This window comes from Oncorhynchus gorbuscha, linkage group LG09 (assembly GCF_021184085.1).
Source record: "Oncorhynchus gorbuscha isolate QuinsamMale2020 ecotype Even-year linkage group LG09, OgorEven_v1.0, whole genome shotgun sequence".
Classification (NCBI taxonomy): domain Eukaryota; kingdom Metazoa; phylum Chordata; class Actinopteri; order Salmoniformes; family Salmonidae; genus Oncorhynchus; species Oncorhynchus gorbuscha.
In genome coordinates this window covers 52713272-52730970 of record NC_060181.1, presented here as the reverse complement: position 1 = coordinate 52730970, position 17699 = coordinate 52713272, and the positions used below count along the sequence as shown (strand labels likewise).

Sequence of the window (17699 nt, the reverse complement as noted above, 5' to 3'; positions counted from 1 at the left end):
ACCCTGCCTCACACAGGAAGCGGCGCAGGTCCTAATCCAGGCACTTGTCATCTCCCGTCTGGATTACTGCAACTCGCTGTTGGCTGGGCTCCCTGCCTGTGCCATTAAACCCCTACAACTCATCCAGAACGCCGCAGCCCGTCTAGTGTTCAACCTTCCCAAGTTCTCTCACGTCACCCCGCTCCTCCGCTCTCTCCACTGGCTTCCAGTTGAAGCTCGCATCCGCTACAAGACCATGGTGCTTGCCTACGGAGCTGTGAGGGGAACGGCACCTCAGTACCTCCAGGCTCTGATCAGGCCCTACACCCAAATAAGGGCACTGCGTTCATCCACCTCTGGCCTGCTCGCCTCCCTACCACTGAGGAAGTACAGTTCCCGCTCAGCTCAGTCAAAACTGTTCGCTGCTCTGGCTCCCCAATGGTGGAACAAACTCCCTCACGACGCCAGGACAGCGGAGTCAATCACCACCTTCCGGAGACACTTGAAACCCCACCTCTTTAAGGAATACCTAGGATAGGATAAAGTAATCCTTCTCACCCCCCTCCCCCCTTAAAATATTTAGATGCACTATTGTAAAGTGGTTGTTCCACTGGATGTCATAAGGTGAATGCACCAATTTGTAAGTCGCTCTGGATAAGAGCGTCTGCTAAATGACTTAAATGTAAATGTAAATGAAATACCTTACTCGCTCCCAGGAATAGGTCATTCTTTAAATTTGTTTAGTTGCTACCAATTGAAGTAAAAACAGCATTTAGTTTTTAAGCACCACATATACATGGAACAAATTTCAGAATAGTCTACAATTGGACACACGAGTGTCTTTTGGGAATTTCAGGACATTAGGAAATGACCTGGTCACAGAGGAATGTACATGTTTTTTATACTGTAATTGTATTTATCATGCTCCAGCTGTCACGCCTGCTCCAGCTATATCCCATTGGGGCCTGAGGGCGCCGGGCTCCCCAGCATTACGCACTCCTGCCGCCATCATTACGCACACCTGCTTCACTCGTCACGCGCATCAGTGATCATTTGGACTCACCTAGACTCAATCACCTGTGTTATTTCTTTCCCTATATCTGTCTGTCCCCCAGCTCTGTTCCCAGCTTCCGCATTAACGTTCGTATGTCGTTTTGTTACCCGTGTGCTGACGCTGTTCCTGTCTTGTTCCTTGTCTGTTCCTCATTAAATATTTGACTCCCCGTACCTGCTTCTCGACTCCAGCATTGGTCCTTACATTTACATTTACATTTAAGTCATTTAGCAGACGCTCTTACACCCGCGTTTGATTGTAATAATTGTGTCACTAATTCCCTATTATGTACTTTGTATTTTTATGATGAATTATGTGAATCAGGACTCCCTTGAGAAAGAGACATCTGTGTCAATAGGACTTTGATGAATAAATAATGTTTGAATAATAATAATAATAATTAGGTAACCCGTGATTTCTCATGCTTTTGAGAAACTGATCAAATCCATATCCTCTAACAGTGCTATATTCTCAAAGACATTCCATCAAGCCAGATTATTCTGGACTTTGTTAAATAACCATGGTTGGAGGAAACAACAACAACCTAGGGAATATGAAAGTAGTAAGTAAACACCCCTTTGAAGGATCCCTTTCAATGGCAATGCCATGGAACACACTTAAAGAGGAAATTACACTTTTTTAGCACCTCAGATACTACTGTTGTGCAGTTTTCCTTTATCTGCAATTGATTGAATTGAGAGCTTAGTATTATAGTATACAGGTAGATAGAAGAAGGACTGCCATACAGCATTTTCAGGGTGGAAGATGTAGGAGGCTGGGGAGTTGTCTACAATGATGACTTTGTTGAGGTCCCTGCCCAGCCGACTCAGGTCTTTAACATAGTTTCCTTGGTGGAACACGCAGGACTCCCGGAAGAGGCGGTGTCGGAAGGCACCCCATTTATCCAGCAGGTCGGAGACTGGATCGGCATACTGGCACAAAAGGAAAACACACACAACATCGTCCCTGATGTTATGTCACAGAAAGATGTGTGTGTGTACACATTTATTATGAATAACAGATTAGAATGGCAGGGCAAAGTTTCTAAGAATTTGAAACATAACATGTCAAACATGTCACAGACTTAAAAGGGAAAGTTTAGTATTTTAGATGGCCCCATCTCTTCCATTGATTTTTAGCTAGCGGTGACTAAAGTTAGCTGAAGCTTGTAGTGGCTGTTAAAGAAAACCAAACCATGGATTACAGTTTCTCCTGGCCCATTGACTACTTTCAGGGTGAGGACCATCTGACATCAACGTTGTAAAATCATGAACTTCCCTTTAAGGCTAGTACTTGTTAGATCCTGTCAACCTTTAATTTAATAAAACCTTTAGATATGACAATTAGCATTTAGTTGAAAGAATTCACCTTGGATAAACTGGCAGTGAACAGAACACACTCAAACAACTCCCCCATTCTTTTGAGATACTCATCCACATTGGGTCGCTTCAACACGTACACCTGAGGTAATAAAAACAAGACATATGGAAATACTCTGGATTATTTACAAAAAGTTTACATATTTGTTTTTGCCAAAGATGTTAATGCTTTAAAACAACTTTTTTTAAATAGAAGATCTTAAATAATTGTTGAGCGAGAAATGCGCCTACTCCCCCTCATCTGTGACTTTTGGCTACACCTTGCTTTGCGTGTCCAGCTTTGCTGCTATGTGATGCCAGATGACATTGAGGTTAATGGGATGGGACATAAAAAGATAGAGGGGAGAGACTGAAAGAGAGGTTAACACCGTTTTACAGCATTTCGGACTTCTTTAGAAATTAACAATCATAAATGCCACATATTACACTAAATGTCTATGTGGAATAGTCAATCAGGTGCAGCTAGGGTTGCAAAGCTACTGGTAATTTATCAAAGTTACCAGAATCATATTATTCACATATATGCACACTGAACAAAAATGTAAACGCAACAATTTCAATGATTTTACCCAGGTACAGTTCATATAAGGAAAACAGTCATTTCAAATAAATGCATGAGGCCCTAATCTATGGATTCCACACTACTGGGCAGAAGCGCAGCCATGGGTGGACCTGGGAGGGCAAAGGCCCACCCACTGGGGAGCCAGGCCCAGCCAATCAGACAGAGTTTTCCCCCCAAAAGGCCTTTACTACAGAGAGAAATACTCCTCAGTTTCATCAGCTGTCTGGGTGGCTGGGCTCAGACGATCCTGCATGTGAAGAAGTCGGATGTGGAGGTCCTGAGCTGTTGTGGCTACACATGGTCTGCGGTTGTGAGGTCGGTTGGACGTACTGCCAAATTCTCTAAAACGACATTGGAGGCGGCTTACGGAAGAGAAATGAACATTTAATTCTCTGGCAACAGCTGTGGTGGACATTCCTGCATTCTGCATGCCAATTGCACGCTCCTTCAAAACTTGAGACATCTGTGGCATTGTGTTGTGTGACAAAACTGCACATTTTAGTGGCCTTTTATTGTCCTCAACACAAGGTGCACCTGTGTAATGACGATGCTGTTAATCAGCTTCTTGATATGCCACACCTGTCAGGTGGATGGATTATCTTGGCAAAAGGGGATTTGATCCCTAACAGGGATGTAAACAAATTTGTGCAAAACATTTTAGAAAAATACACTTTTTGTGCATATGGAACCTTTCTGTGATCTTATATTTCAGCTCATGAAACATGGGACCGACACTTGACATGTTGCGTTTATATTTTTGCTCTGTATGGTATTCATTTTTTATATCGTTTAAACAATGGCATTATTAAACAATGGCATTATTTTCAATTAACTCAGCAACTTTTCAAACTTTTGATTTTTTTCACAAATGCCACCAGTTTGGCACCAACACAATGACATAGTAAAAGAAAAAATAAGTGCATTCAAAAAAATATAAAGGATATTTCATGCTGAAAGCCTCATATTGAACACTAATGGTATCACTAAGTGCATTTTTTAAATATCAGGAATGGGCAACTTAGCGGCCCGACCCTCGGATCAATTTCCGTCCTTCAGATCAATTTACATTCAATCAGGGTCTCAACTTAATGCTGAATGTAGAATACACAAGGTGCAATTTCGAAATTTGGTTGTGCATAAAAACAGTTTCTCTTGTTACTGATGAGTCACTGATAATCACTCAATTAGACCATTTCAGCTAACATTTTTAGATTGGTAAATTAGTCTAGTGGCCAGCTATCTAAACTAATAGTAATTAAGGTCGAATTAGACTTCAGATTTGCTGTGACCCCCACCCCCATCAAAGTTGGCCATCCCTGGTTTATAATAAGCATAATGCTTTACAGCTTTGTAATATTTTTTTATCATCTTACTTCATTATTTTATATATTGTACATGTGATAAAGCCACACAGAGGGCCATAGATAATTACAGACACCTGTGATAATCTGAAGTACCCAAAAGGCCACCAGTAATCTTGTAAAATTTCCCCAAATCCTTCAAAAGTTTACAGAAATATACCCTACCTTTGCAACTCTAGGTGCAGCCTATTATCTGTATATGGAAAGATATGCCTGTCAATATAGAACTTTCACTCAATTTCTGCTCACATCCATTTCTCAAAAGAACATGATGCTATCGGCCTTGTTCCTGAACCAAGTCATCCCGAATAGGCTGTGCCCACTTAAACAAGCCTATCCTGGATTACTTGAAACAGACCCAGGCCTGGGGTGTAAAACAGGAGTGTTCTTCTGTCTTCTGTCTGGAGTTAGCCTTTAAACTAGGAAAAACTACAGAAGTTCCTGCAATCTCCGATGTGATCTCATATGGACTGGGCAGAATCTGCGCTAGGGACTGAGATTGATGGGCCCAGTGATTTAAGAAGCCAAACATACTTCCTTGTTTCATCAGCCCACAGAAATAGCCACCTGCTGCTAGGATCCGTCAACAGAGAAGGCCAAAGCTCTGTCAGATAGCTAGCCTAGCGCACCGGCGCTACAGCACAAACAGAGTCACCGAGTAAACAGTGGTGGATAAAAGGTTTGAACTAATTAAACACTTCCAAAACGAAGGAGAGGCATTCCAACATAGCATGGATATCATAGAGATTAGATTCTAGAATTTTATTTGAGGTCATGGCCACATTACTGCTCCTTTCATTGTGGAGCTATGAAGGAGAGAACCTGTGAAAAAGGCTAAGAATTTAAACTGAAAACAGTCGCACTTACCTGGTGAACTGTTCCATCAATTTCCACTGGAATGATAAAATCAGCATTGTTCACAGGCTGTTGGGAGCAAGAAGATTCCATTTAAGAAACAAGTATGGAACAGTGTTTGAATTAAGACATTAAACATGTGCTTTACAAGCTTGTACAGAACACATTAACTCTAGTTTGTGGGTTTCTTTTTATGTAAAATAAATATGTTTGAATTAAATGTGCTTTACAAGCTTGTAAAGACTGTAAAGCAAAAATAAAATGCTCACCATCAGCGACTTCAGAAATAACAGTATGTAAGTAATATGTTTCCATTCGAGACACTGAAATATAATGTATTTGACAACACCTATAAAAGTGTGATTTATTTAGCTGGGTCTTCTACCTAAAACAAGTCTCTCAAATGTTAGGTTAGTCACGAGTACGTGCTATGCAGGACACCATGACCTAAATTCATAGTCTATTCATAGTCTATGAAGTAATGTTGAGCCGAGCCTAACATGCATTACATACATTACATACGTATACAGTGCCTTCAGAAAGTATTCACAACCCTTGACTTTTTCCACATTTTGTTGTGTTAAATTAATTAAATTGAGATATTTTTTGTCACTGGCCTACACACAATACCCTATAATGTCAAATTAAGCTGAAATGTCTTGAGTCAATAAGTATTCAACCCCTTCGTTACGGCAAACATAAATAAATAAAGGAGTACACATTTTCTTAGCAAGTCACATAATAAGTTGTAATAATAGTGTTTAACATGATTTTTGAATGACCTCATCTCTGAACCTCACACATCTGTAAGGTCAATCAGTCGAGCAGTGAATTTCAAACACAGATTCAACCACAAAGACCAGGGAGGTTTTCCTATGCCTCACAAAGAAAGGCATCTATTGGTAGATGGGTTTAAAAAAAAGAAAGCTGACATTTAACATCCCTTTGAGCAAGGTGAAGTTATTAATTACACTTTGGATTTTGTGTCATTGCACCCAGTCACTAAAAAGATCCAGACGTCCTTCCTAACTCAGTTGCCGGAGAGGAAGGAAACAGTTCAGGGATTTCACCATGAGGCCAAAGGTGACGTTAAAACAGTTACAGAGTTTAGTGGCGGTGATAGGGGAAAACGGAAGATGGATCAACAACATTGTAGTTACTCCACAATGCTAACCTAATTGACAGAGTGAAAAGGAAGCCTGTACAGAATAAAAATATATACAGTACCAGTCAAAAGTTTGGACACACCTACTCATTCAAGGGATTTATTTTATTTGTGACTCACCACCTGGATTCGGTCTTACGTAGCAAAATGTGAAATGGTGTTTTTTACATTGGATAAAAGAAGAGCCTCAGAGCTACAAAATGGTATATCATACACTGCATTTGAGGAACAATGAGAACGTAAATATGCTTTGAAAAGTTGATCAACTTGTAAACTCACTTTTGAGAAAATCACCAATGAATGTTTTGGTATCTAGTGAAGAGCTCTTCTTTGTCTACACACATTCAGCATCATTCACACCCTCTTAAGCTTTTATCCCCTCCCATCTTGTTTCGCTCTCAGAGCGCACACTTGACGCTCTGGACGATGATTTGTTTACGTTTTGATAACATGAAAACAGCCTAATCAGCTTTGCTGGCAACAATTTAATTATGCTTTTTTGCAGACGTTTAAATGACACCGGCCATATTCAACAGATGTTGTACAGATGTCACGTAACGTTAGCTAACGAGCCAGACAGCTAAGGTTAGCTAGTTAAACAACAATGAACAAAGTGCCAACACTGCAAACTAGAAAAGCAAACAGCTCTGGGAAACAAATAATAACATGCCAACACCGCTAACTACAAAAGCAAACAGCTCTGGGAAACGAATAATAACCTCCGCTAGGGAGCTTGTCAGCTAACTTTAGCTAGCTAGCTAACAGTACACTTTAACAATGAACCTAGCTAGGTAAACAACATTTAAGATCACACACGTCACATAACGTTAGCTAACGAGCCAGCCAGCTAACGTTAGCTAGTTAAACAACAATGAACAAAGTGGCAACAATGCCACAGTGCTGGGAGCAAACTAGCCAGGTCCAATGTTAGCTAGCTAACGTTAGACTAACTAGAAAAGCAATCGGCTCTGGGAAACAAATAACAATGTCATCTAGGGAGATAGCCAGCTAATGTTAGCTAGCTAACAGTACACTTTAACTTGAAATTAAACCACTTTCTGTCAAAATTAGAAATGTGTAATGTATGAAGATGTAGCTAGCTAATGCTAGACTATCTTACCTGCATACATCAACATGCATCATGGAAGTGTCTCCCCGTCAGGGATGCCATACCACGGTTGCCCTTAGTTTGAAGATGTAACCCGGAGACAGGTGTTTTCTCAATCTCTTTAGCTATCATACTCCAATTCCACTGATTTCAAAACTTGACCATCCTGAAAATGGAAAGCAATAATTATGCAGCTCCACTAAAGAATACATTTAGAAAAAAGCCGCGTTCAACAGGATTACCAACACAGACTGACAAGCTCAAATAGACAGACGCCTTCAATATGGTAGAACAATCCGAACTCCTCTTTCGGCATGTCCAGACCACTTATTATTTCAGCCAATCATGGCTAGTGGGAAGGATGCTGATTTTTCTGTGGCTTAACCAACAAGGCTCGTAATTTAACAATTTGATTCGTATTTACAGATGGCAAACACGTTTGTTATTAAGGCACATGAATGGATGCCTGGATATTTTTTTAAATGCCTTCCTAACCATCTTAAATAAACATGCCCCATTCAAGAAATGTAGAACCAGGAACAGATATAGCCCTTGGTTCTCCCCAGACCTGACTGCCCTTAACCAACACAAAAACATCCTATGGCGTTCTGCATTAGAATCGAACAGCCCACGTGATATGCAGCTGTTCAGGGAAGCTAGAAACCAATTTTTCAGGTTTTGATTTGTTAAAAAGTTTGAAATATCCAATAAATGTCGTTCCACTTCATGATTGTGTCCCACTTGTTGTTGATTCTTCACAAAAAAAATACAGTTTTATATCTTTATGTTTGAAGCCTGAAATGTGGAAAAAGGTCGCAAAGTTCAAGGGGGCCGAATACTTTCGCAAGGCACTGTACATCAAAGAGGTCGCTCTTGCTGCTGGCGAGACTCTAAGCCACCTATACGCCGCCGACACCATTCTGTATACTTCTGGCCCTTCTTTGGACACTGTGTTAACAACCCTCCAGGCAAGCTTCAATGCCATACAACTCTCCTTCCGTAGCCTTCAATTGCTCTTAAATACAAGTAAAACTAAATGCATGCTCTAAAAACTGACCTGCACCTGCCCGCCTGTCCAACATCACTACTCTGGACGGCTCTGACTTAGAATACGTGGACAACTACAAATGCTTAGGTGTCTGGTAAGACTGTAAACTCTCCTTCCAGACCCATATCAAACATCTCCAATCCAAAGTTAAATCTAGAATTGGCTTCCTATTTCGCAACAAAGCATCCTTCACTCATGCTGCCAAACACACCCTTGTAAAACTGACCATCCTACCAATCCTCGACTTTGGCGATGTCATATACAAAATAGCCTCCAATACCCTACTCAACAAATTGGATGCAGTCTATCACAGTACAATCCGTTTTGTCACCAAAGCCCCATATACTACCCACCATTGCAACCTGTACGCTCTCGTTGGCTGGCCCTCGCTTCATACTCTGAGCACGTCCAGGAACACACAGCGATGCTCCACCATCTCGACGCCGCCATGGACCACGTCGTCCAACTATGGACCGCTGGGAGAGATGGAGTTCATGCAGCACCTCCACCAGCACAACAGGGGCCTCCACTACTCACTCCCTCTGCACCCGGTTCCAGTGGGATTCGCCTCACCCTCCCCGGGCAGTACGATGGGGTGGCTACCCACTGGCAGGGTTTCCTGTTGCAGTTAGAGTTATACCTGGAAGGAGATGCGGTGCTGGACCACTTTGAGGAGTTCACCCGTCGTTTCCGGGCGGTCTTCGCCCATCCACCCGAGGGCAGAGCGGTGGGTGAACGTCTTTTCCACCTGCGGCAGGGGACGAGGAGTGCACAGGAGTTCGCTTTGGACTTTTGGACCCTGGCCTCCGGAGCGGGATGGAACGACAGGGCCCTGATCGACCACTATCGCTGCAGTTTGCGCGAGGACGTCCGTTGAGAGTTTGCCTGCAGGGACACCACCCTCATCTTCGACCAGCTGGTGGACCTGTCCATTCGGCTGGATAACCTGCTGGCTACCCGCGGACATCCAGATCGGCAACCCAGCAACACCGCTCCGATGTCCAGGGAGACCGGAGGAGGTCTCGTGCACCATCTGTAGCCGCAGAGGTCACACTGCCGGTCGTTGCCGGGTTGGTTCCTCTGGGGGTCAAGGCAAGAGGCAGGGCACTCTGGTGTCACCCCAGTTGAAAAGGCACCATTCTCACCCAGAGCCCCCTGTTGCACACATGTTTTTGTATGTTACTTTCCCGCATTCCCAGCATAAGGCGCTCGTCGATTCAGGCGCGGCTGGGAATTTTATTGACAGATCATTTCCCCATAGTTTAGGGATCCCCATCGTTCCTGTAGCTATGACATTCCCAGTTAACGCCTTAGATAGTCAACCATTAGTGTCAGGGTTGTGTCTGGAGTTAGCCATGGTTGATTAAGCCACCGCTCCTCTGGGCATGGTGATGGGGGGGGGGGGGGGGGGTGGGTCACACGGAGAGAATCAGTCTCTTTCTCATTGACTCTCCTCCGTTTCCCATGGTGCTAGGCCTACCCTGGTTAGCTTGTCATAACCCCACTGTTTCATGGCAATGGAGGGCTCTCGGGGTGGTCCCGAGAGTGCTCGGAGAGGTGTTTAGGAGTTTCCGTAGGTGCTACTATGGTGGAATGTCCAGACCAGGTGTCTACCATGCGCGTTCCACCCGAATATGCAGATTTAGCTCTCACTTTCTCCAAAAAGAAGGCGACTCAATTACCACCCCAACGACGGTGCACTTCCCAGGAGTCACGTGTATCCTCTGTCACAGGCGTAGACGGTGGCTATGGAAACATACGTCTCTGAATCCCTGCGTCAGGGCTACATTCGGTTCTCCACTTCCCCCACCTCCTCGAGTTTCTTTTTTGTGAAGGAGAAAGGTCTGCACCCGTGTATTGACTATCGAGGCCTTAATCAGATAACTGAGGTACAGTTATCCACTACCTCCCATCGCCACGGCGATTGAGTCAATGCACGGGGTGAGCTTCTTCACCAAACTTGGTCTCAGGAGTGCTTACAACCTGGTGCGTATCTGGGAGGGAGACGAGTGGAAGATGGCATTCAGTATGACGTCAGGGCATTATGAGTACCTCGTCATGCTGTACGGGTTGATGAATGCTCCATCAGTCTTCCAAGCGGTTGTAGACGAGATTTTCAGGGACCTGCAAGGGCAGGGTGTAGTGGTGTATATTGATGACATTCTGATATACTCCGCTACACGCGCCGAGCATGTGTCCCTGGTGCGCAAGGTGTTTGGTCAACTGTTGGAGCATGACCTTCACGCCAAGGCTGAGAAACATCTGTTCTTCCAACAGTCCGTCTCCTTACTAGGGTACTGCATTTCCACCTCATGGGTGGAGATGGAGAGTGACCGCATCTCAGCCGTGTCTAGTTGGCCGACTCCCTCCACCGTAAAGGAGGTGCAGCGGTTTCTAGGGTTTGCCAATTACTACCGGAGGTTGATCCAGGGTTTTGGTCAGGTAGCGGCTCCCATTACCTCACTGCTGAAGGGACGACCGGTACGTTTGCAGTGGTCGGCTGAGGCGGACAGGGCTTTTGGTCACCTGAGGGCTCTGTATACCTCAGCTCACGTGCTGGCCAATCCAGATCCCTCTTTGGCATTCATAGTGGAGTTGGACGCGTCCGAGGCTGGGATAGGAGCCGTGCTCTCTCAGCGCTCGGGTACGCCACCGCAGCTCCGCCCCTGTGCCTTCCTTTCGAGGAAGCTCAGCCTGGCGGAGCGAAACTATGACGTGGGGGAATGGGAGCTGTTAGCTATCGTCATGGCTTTGAAGGCGTGGAGACATTGGTTTGAGGGGGCTAAACACCCTTTTCTCATCTGGACTGACTACCGCAATCTGGAGTATATCCGGGCGGTGAGGAGACTGAACCCTCACTAGGCAAGGTGGGCCATGTTTTTCACCTGTTTTGTTTTCACCCTTTCTTACAGACCAGGTTCCCAGAACGTGAAGGCAGATGCACTGTCCCGGGTGTATGACACAGAGGAGCGGCCCATGGATCCCACCCCCATACTCCTGGCCTCCTGCCTGGCGCCGCCAGTGGTGTGGGAGCTAGACACGGACATTGAGCAGGCGTTGCGTGCAGAACCCGCTCCCCCCCAGTGTCCCGCTGGGTGTCTATGTTTCGTCTGCTGTCCGTGACCGGCTGATCTATTGGGCCCACACATCACCCTCCTCTGGTCATCCAGGCATCGGTCAGACGGTGTGCTGTCTGAGTGGGAAGTACTGGTGGCCCACTTGGCTAAGGACGTGAGAGTTTATGTTTCCTCCTGCTTGGTGCGCACCAAGTGTAAAGCTCCTAGGCACCTGCCCACGACTTGATTAGTGTAGTGTTAGCTAGCTACATAGCTGTCTTTGCTGTCTTCGTATCATCGTATCCAAGATAATTGTGTTGTTTAGGTTTAGAGTGTGTAGTCTTAGAGTGATTATCTTAATTTACCGAGGTTAGCTAGCCAGCTATTTGTCGTCCTTAACGTAGGTGACTCTGCTAGCTAGCCAACGCTAGCCAACGTCTTCTGTATAGAACTCAACAACCCGGTCGCATTCACAGGTAGTATTACATTTTCACTTCATTTCATTACAGTACAACGGTTTGATTTGTTTGATCGTAGCTAGCTACATAGCTAGCTACATAGCCGTCTTTGTATCAAAGATAATTGTGTAGTCTAGAGCGATTTTCTAGGTTCGCTAGCCAGCTATTGTCGTTCTTTTAACGCAACGTAACGTAAACAACACTGCTAGCTAGCCCCCGAATAGCAACACTGCAGAAACTATTACACTCAACGGAATGACTTGATTAGTGTAGTGTCAACAACGCACCCACTGCCAGCTGGCCTACTTCAGCAGTACTGTATCATTTTAATCATTTTAGTCAATAAGATTCTTGCTACGTAGCTTAACTTTCTGAACATTCGAGACGTGTAGTCCACTTGTCATTCCAATCTCCTTTGCATTAGCGTAGCCTCTTCTGTAGCCTGTCAACTATGTGTCTGTTTATCCCTGTTCTCTCCTCTCTGCACAGACCATACAAATGCTCCACACCGCGTGGTCTCCGGTAGCCTCTGGAACTGCCAATCTGCGGTCAACAAGGCAGAGTTCATCTCAGCCTATGCCTCCCTCCAGTCCCTCGACTTCTTGGCACTGACGGAAACATGGATCACCACAGACAACACTGCTACTCCTACTGCTCTCTCTTCGTCCGCCCACGTGTTCTCGCACACCCCGAGAGCGTCTGGTCAGCGGGGTGGTGGCACCGGGATCCTCATCTCTCCCAAGTGGTCATTCTCTCTTTCTCCCCTTACCCATCTGTCTATCGCCTCCTTTGAATTCCATGCTGTCACAGTTACTAGCCCTTTCAAGCTTAACATCCTTATCATTTATCGCCCTCCAGGTTCCCTCGGAGAGTTCATCAATGAGCTTGATGCCTTGATAAGCTCCTTTCCTGAGGACGGCTCACCTCTCACAGTTCTGGGCGACTTTAACCTCCCCACGTCTACCTTTGACTCTTTCCTCTCTGCCTCCTTCTTTCCACTCCTCTCCTCTTTTGACCTCACCCTCTCACCTTCCCCCTACTCACAAGGCAGGCAATACGCTCGACCTCATCTTTACTAGATGCTGTTCTTCCACTAACCTCATTGCAACTCCCCTCCAAGTCTCCGACCACTGCCTTGTATCCTTTTCCCTCTCGCTCTCATCCAACACCTCCCACACTGCCCCTACTCGGATGGTATCGCGCCGTCCCAACCTTCGCTCTCTCTCCCCTGCTACTCTCTCCTCTTCCATCCTATCATCTCTTCCCTCCGCTCAAACCTTCTCCCACCTATCTCCTGATTCTGCCTCCTCAACCCTCCTCTCCTCCCTCTCTGCATCCCTTGACTCTCTATGTCCCCTATCCTCCAGGCCGGCTCGGTCCTCCCCTCCCGCTCCGTGGCTCGATGACTCATTGCGAGCTCACAGAACAGGGCTCCGGGCAGCCGAGCGGAAATGGAGGAAAACTCGCCTCCCTGCGGACCTGGCATCCTTTCACTCCCTCCTCTCTACATTTTCCTCCTCTGTCTCTGCTGCTAAAGCCACTTTCTACCACGCTAAATTCCAAGCATCTGCCTCTAACCCTAGGAAGCTCTTTGCCACCTTCTCCTCCCTCCTGAATCCTCCCCCACCCCCTCCTCCCTCTCTGCAGATGACTTCGTCAACCATTTTGAAAAGAAGGTCGACGACATCCGATCCTCGTTTGCTAAGTCAAACGACACCGCTGGTTCTGCTCACACTGCCCTACCCTGTGCTCTGACCTCTTTCTCCCCTCTCTCTCCAGATGAAATCTCGCGTCTTGTGACGGCCGGCCGCCCAACAACCTGCCCACTTGACCCTATCCCCTCCTCTCTTCTCCAGACCATTTCCGGAGACCTTCTCCCTTACCTCACCTCGCTCATCAAATCATCCCTGACCGCTGGCTACGTCCCTTCCGTCTTCAAGAGAGCGAGAGTTGCACCCCTTCTGAAAAAACCTACACTCGATCCCTCCGATGTCAACAATTACAGACCAGTATCCCTTCTTTCTTTTCTCTCCAAAACTCTTGAACGTGCCGTCCTTGGCCAGCTCTCCCGCTATCTCTCTCTGAATGACCTTCTTGATCCAAATCAGTCAGGTTTCAAGACTAGTCATTCAACTGAGACTGCTCTCCTCTGTATCACGGAGGCGCTCCGCACTGCTAAAACTAACTCTCTCTCCTCTGCTCTCATCCTTCTAGATCTATCGGCTGCCTTCGATATTGTGAACCATCAGATCCTCCTCTCCACCCTCTCCGAGTTGGGCATCTCCGGCGCGGCCCACGCGTGGATTGCGTCCTACCTGACAGGTCGCTCCTACCAGGTGGCGTGGCGAGAATCTGTCTCCTCACCACGCGCTCTCACCACTGGTGTCCCCAGGGCTCTGTTCTTGGCCCTCTCCTATTCTCGCTATACACCAAGTCACTTGGCTCTGTCATAACCTCACATGGTCTCTCTTATCATTGCTATGCAGACGACACACAATTAATCTTCTCCTTTCCCCCTTCTGATGACCAGGTGGCGAATCGCATCTCTGCATGTCTGGCAGACATATCAGTGTGGATGACGGATCACCACCTCAAGCTGAACCTCGGCAAGACGGAGCTGCTCTTCCTCCCGGGGAAGGACTGCCCGTTCCATGATCTCGCCATCACGGTTGACAACTCCATTGTGTCCTCCTCCCAGAGCGCCAAGAACCTTGGCGTGATCCTGGACAACACCCTGTCGTTCTCAACCAACATCAAGGCGGTGGCCCGTTCCTGTAGGTTCATGCTCTACAACATCCGCAGAGTACGACCCTGCCTCACACAGGAAGCGGCGCAGGTCCTAATCCAGGCACTTGTCATCTCCCGTCTGGATTACTGCAACTCGCTGTTGGCTGGGCTCCCTGCATGTGCCATTAAACCCCTTCAACTCATCCAGAACGCCGCAGCCCGTCTGGTGTTCAACCTTCCCAAGTTCTCTCACGTCACCCCGCTCCTCCGTTCTCTCCACTGGCTTCCAGTTGAAGCTCGCATCCGCTACAAGACCATGGTGCTTGCCTACGGAGCTGTGAGGGGAACGGCACCTCAGTACCTCCAGGCTCTGATCAGGCCCTACACCCAAACAAGGGCAATGCGTTCATCCACTTCTGGCCTGCTCGCCTCCCTACCACTGAGGAAGTACAGCTCCCGCTCAGCCCAGTCAAAACTGTTCGCTGCCCTGGCCCCCCAATGGTGGAACAAACTCCCTCACGACGCCAGGACAGCGGAGTCAATCACCACCTTCCGGAGACACCTGAAACCCCACCTCTTTAAGGAATACCTAGGATAGGATAAGTAATCCCTCTCACCCCCCCCCTTAAGTTTTAGATGCACTATTGTTAAGTGACTGTCCCACTGGATGTCATAAGGTGAATGCACCAATTTGTAAGTCGCTCTGGATAAGAGCGTCTGCTAAATGACTTAAATGTAAATGTAAATGTAAGCTACATCCCTTACCCATTTCACAGCAGCCATGGTCACACCTGTCGATCAATTTCCTGACCCATGTCCCCCCATCACAGGGAAACACCACGAACCAGTTTGTTGTGGATCGTTTCTCTAAGTCCTGCCGTCTCCTCCTGCTGCCCGGTCTCCCTACAAACTGCGGAGGCCTTGTTTACACACGTCTTCCGGGGGTGCCTGAGGACATAGTATCTGATCAGGATCCCCAATTCACTTCTAAGGTCTGGAGGGTGTTCAACCTTACCTCAGGTTTTCACCACGAGAGTAACGGACAAGTGGAGAGAGTAAACCAGGAAGTGGCCCAGTACCCGCTCAGTCACTCCTTCACTAACCTCTCCCCCTTCGAGTGCATACTGGGGTATCAGCTGGTTCTGGCGCCAGAAAGTCGGCGTAGACCATCACCACAGTGAGGCCCCGGTGTTCGCACCGGGTGACCCGATTTGGCTCTCGACCCGAAACCTGCCGCTCCGCCTGCCCTGCCGGATGCTGGGTCCGCAGTTTGTGGGGCCATTTAAAGTCCTGACGAGACTGAACGAGGTGAGTTACAGGTTACAGCTTCCCCCGATTACCGTATTAACCCCTCGTTCCATGTGTCTCTTCTCAGGCTGGTGGTGGCTGGCCCGCTCTAGGAGTCTGAGGTGCGGGAGGTTCCTCCGCCCCCTCTGGACATCGAGGGGGCCCCGGCGTACTCTGTTAATTCCATACTGGATTCGAGGCGTTGGGCGAGGGGCCTTCAGTACCTCGTAGACTGGGAGGGGTATGGTCCGGAGGAGAGATGTAAGTGCTTGTGCACATGTTGACTGGTGTGCGTCGGGTTTTGTACCCCATTTGTAATTTTCTTGATTTCGTTGGTTTTGGAATTAAACTGCTCTGGCTATTACCTAGTTCTGCTCTCCTGCGTCTGACTTCCCTGCCACCAGTTACACACCCCTTACAGTACCACAGAATTCTGCAGCAATATACCATCCCATCTAGTTTGCGCTTAGTGGGACTATCATTTGTTTTTCAACAGGACAATAACCCAACACACTTCCAGGCTGTGCAAGGCCTATTTCACCAAGAAGGAGAGTGACAGAGTGCTGCATCAGGTGACCTGGCATCCACAATCACCCTACCTCAACCCAATTGAGTTGGAAGGAGATGAGTTGGACCGCATGGTGAAGGAAAAGCAGCCAACAAGTGCTCAGCATGTGGGAACTCCTTCATGACTGTTGGAAGAACATTCCAAGTGAAGCTGGTTGAGAGAATGCCAAGAGTGTGCAAAGCTGTCATCAAATGTCTAGAAACATGTTTTCACTGTCAATATGGGGCATTACTGTGTGTCGACGGGTGAGAGAAAAACATATTTTTAATCAATTTTGAATTGAGGATGTAAGACAACAAAATGTGGAATAAGTCAAGGGGTATGAGCACTTTCTGAAGGCACTGTATATGCATGGGTTTTCTTAAATACATATGTCACTAGTTTGAATGCTTTCAAGGTTTTACTTGACAATTTTTGACTGCATGCCACGTCTGACACCAAGTCAGAATTTGATGCCAGCTAATTTTGGAGAGACACTTTCTTTTGCTCTGTGGAAGATCTTCCAGCACACCAGACGTGTTCACGTCGCCATCTACCCCATGATAATTGTTTCACATGCATAGATAGCAAACTAATTTCAAATCCATTTAACATATGTCAGTGATTCCACCACTAACATGACCGTAGTAGCCACCCAGACATCCTTGTCAGTGAGCACAGGGTTGATGCCAATCTGAAGTCACTCGTAAATAAAACAGAGACACATTTTTAAAACTACTCTGTAACATGTAATTAAAGAGTATTGAAAATCAAGTTTGACTTTGCTTTGGTAGTCTAGTTGAATACATACACCCAAACTTACAGTATTACTCTAAAATCAAAGTTGCCATATTATGGAAGCAAACAAGCCAACTTAAGTTAGAATAGGACACACTGTATATCTCTCAGAGAATAGGACATGAAATATATATCTCTGAGAATAAACATCTTTCATTTACTATACGTACCCCTCCGTTACCTTTTTGGACAATCAATCCCATTAAAAACACACTACACCGTGTCACTCGCCTTCAATAAAATGCTGCCACTTTCATTGATAGTTTAAACCTGTGGCCTATCTTGTGACATTCTTTGGGACAGACTGATTAGATG

At 46.4% G+C, this 17699-nt stretch overlaps 1 pseudogene; it reads right to left on the bottom strand.

Annotated features, from left to right (window-relative positions):
- Positions 1-17699, bottom strand: part of LOC124043748 — a 61661-nt pseudogene that overhangs the window by 6792 nt on the left and 37170 nt on the right.